We start from the raw sequence: 3,453 nt of genomic DNA, 5'->3' as shown, positions 1-3,453 counted from the left end.
GGTTCAACATTAGCCATCACTCTGTCCCTCGAGACACACGCCCACACCCACTTACACACACACACACATAAACACACGCACGCACGCACGCACACTTGCATTTGCCTCTGTTTGTGCCTGCGTACTTTCCTCCCACAGGTACAGCTAGTCCTCAGCATACGCTAAGGACACGGGACCTCTCTCAACTTCCTGAAGAATTCTCCAGACTCGAGAGAGAGACAGTACCAGTCTGATCGGCAGAATCCAAAAACAAACAGGGAAGGTCTCAGATAAGCCAATGGCCAGGGGTAGGCGAAAGAACATTTCCAACATAAATCAGGACATCATGACTTCACCAGCAAACCCCAAAATCGATGGATACTCCAATTCATCAGAAGCACAGGAAAATGACCTTAAAGCCATGCTTGCTCAATTATTTGAGGCTTATAAGGAGGAAATGAACAAATCTTTCAAAGAGTTGGCCAGTCAATTGGAGGTAAAGAAAGAAGAAATAGACAAAACCCTTAAAGAAACACAGGCAAACATAGCCAAACAAATAGAGGCACAAGTAGAGAAAAAATTAGTGGCATACAAAAAGGAAATGAACAAAGAAATAGAGTCCATCGTAGAGAGACAGGAATCCAAATTCAAACACATAAAAGAAATGATGCAAGGCATGAAAACAGAATTAGAATCAATAAAGAAAACACAAAATGAGAAAACTCTTGAGCTGGAGAACTTGGAGAAAAGATCAGGAACCACAAAAGTAAGCATCACCAACAGAATACAAGAGATGGAAGAGAGAATCTCTGGAGCTGAAGACACACTTGCAGAAATTGATACTTCTCTCAAAGAAAAAGTAAAATCAGAAAAATTCCAATCACAAAATATCCAAGAAATCAAGGATGCTATGAAAAGACAAAATCTAAGAATAATAGGAATTGATGAAAAAGAAGACTCCAGGCTCCAAGGTCCAGAAAATGTTTTCAAGAAAATCATAGAAGAAAATTTTCCCAACTTAAAGAAAGAGATGTCCATAAATATACAAGAGGCCTACAGAACACCAAATAGACTAGACCAGAAAAGAAACACATCATGTCACATCATAGTCAAAACACTAAATCTACAGAAAAAAGAAAAGATATTAAAAGCAGCAAGGGAAAAAGGCCAAGTAACATATGAAGGTAGACCTATCAGACTCACACCAGACTTCTCATCAGAAACTATGAAAGCTAGAAGGGCCTGGGCAAGCATCATGGAGACTCTAAGAGATCACAAATGTCAACCCAGACTACTATACCCTGCAAAGCTTTCAATCAACATAGATGGAGAAAACAAAATATTCCATGACAAAACTAAATTTACGCAATATCTATACAGCAAACCAACCCTACAGAAGATACTAGAAGGAAAACTCCAATCCAACGAAAACAACTTCACCCAAGAAAACAGGGCATACAGATAATGTCCCAACAAAAATGAAAAGAAAACAAGCAATGAAACAAGGTAAGATCATCGACTCCATTACAAAAGAAACTAACATGCATTGGTCAATATTATCTATCAATATTAATGGACTCAACTCACCAATAAAAAGACACAGGCTAACAGAATGGTTACGGAAACAGGACCCAACATTCTGTTGCATCCAAGAAACACACCTATGCAACAAAGATAAACACTACCTCAGAGTAAAGGGCTGGAAAAATGTTTTTCAAGCAAATGGTTCCAGAAAACAAGCTGGAGTAGCCATCCTAATATCTAATAAAATAGACTTTCAACCCAAGTTAATCAAAAAAGATAAGGACGGCCACTATATTCTCATCAAAGGAAAAATCCAACAAGAGGACATCACAATTTTGAATATCTGTACCCCAAACAAGAGCACCTATATTCGTAAATGAAACAATATTAAAGCTTAAATCATACATTGATCCTAATACCTTAATAGTGGGAGACTTCAACACCCCACTCTCATCAAGGGACAGATCAACCAGACAGACACCAAATAGGGAAATAAAAGCACTCACAGAATCCCTAAAACAAATGGACCTAATAGATGTCTACAGATCTTTTCACCCAAACTCAAAAGAGTACACCTTCTTTTCAGCACCACATGGAACCTTCTCCAAAATAGATCATATAGTTGGTCATAAAGCAAGCCTCAACAGATACAAAAGGATTGAAATAATCCCTTGTATACTATCTGACCACCATGGACTAAAGCTGGACATCAACAACAACAGAAACAACAACAAGCCGACACGCACATGGAAACTGAACAACTTACTACTCAATGACAGCTGGGTCAAGGGAGAAATAAAGAAAGAAATTAAAGACTTTCTAGAATTCAATGAAAATGAAGGCACAACATACCCAAATTTATGGGACACATTGAAAGCAGTGCTCAGAGGAAAATTTATAGCACTAAGTGCCTACAAGAAGAAATCTGTAACATCACATACAAACAACTTAATGGCCCAACTGAAAAACCTAGAAAAAAAAGAAGCAGATACACCCAAGAGGAGCAGATGGCTGGAAATAATCAAACTAAGGGCAGAAATCAATCAATTAGAAACAAATAAAATTATCCAAAGAATCTATTGAACAAAAAGCTGGTTCTTTGAGAAAATCAACAAGATAGACAAACCCTTAGCCAAACTAACTAAAAAGCAGAGAGAAACCATACAAATCAGCAAAATCAGAAAGGAAAATGGGGAGATAACTACAGACACTGAGGAAATCCAAACGATTATTAGGTCATACTACAAAAGCCTATATGGCACAAAAGTTGAAAATCTACATGAAATGGATAACTTTCTTGACAGATTGCATCTACCAAAATTAAGTCAAGATCAGGTAGAAAGACTGAATAGTCCTATATCTCCCAAGGAAATAGAAGCAGTCATTAACAGTCTCCCCTCCAAAAAAAGCCCTGGACCAGATGGCTTCAGCGCAGAATTCTACAAGACCTTCAAAGAAGTACTAACACCAATTCTCCTCAAACTATTCCATAAAATAGAAACAGAAGGAACACTACCAAACTCATTCTATGAAGCCACAGTCACTTTGATACCTAAACCACACAAAGATCCAACCAAAAAAGAGAACTTCAGACCTATCTCTCTTATGAACATTGATGCAAAAATACTCAATAAAATACTTGCAAACCGAATCCAAGAACACATCAAAGATATCATCCACCATGACCAAGTAGGCTTCATCCCAGGAATGCAAGGGTGGTTCAACATACGGAAATCCATCAATGTAATCCACCACATAAACAAAATGAAGGAGAAAAACCACATGATCATCTCCTTAGATGCTGAAAAAGCATTTGACAAAATCCAACACCCATTTATGTTTAAAGTCTTGGAGAGATCAGGGATACAAGGCACATACCTAAAGATAGTAAAGGCAATATACAGCAAGCCTATAGCCAACATCAAACTCAATGGAGAGAAACTTAAAGCA

Source organism: Psammomys obesus, unplaced genomic scaffold, assembly GCF_907164565.1.
Source record: "Psammomys obesus unplaced genomic scaffold, mPsaObe1.curated_primary_1811, whole genome shotgun sequence".
NCBI lineage: Eukaryota > Metazoa > Chordata > Mammalia > Rodentia > Muridae > Psammomys > Psammomys obesus.
This window is presented reverse-complemented; position numbering follows the sequence as displayed.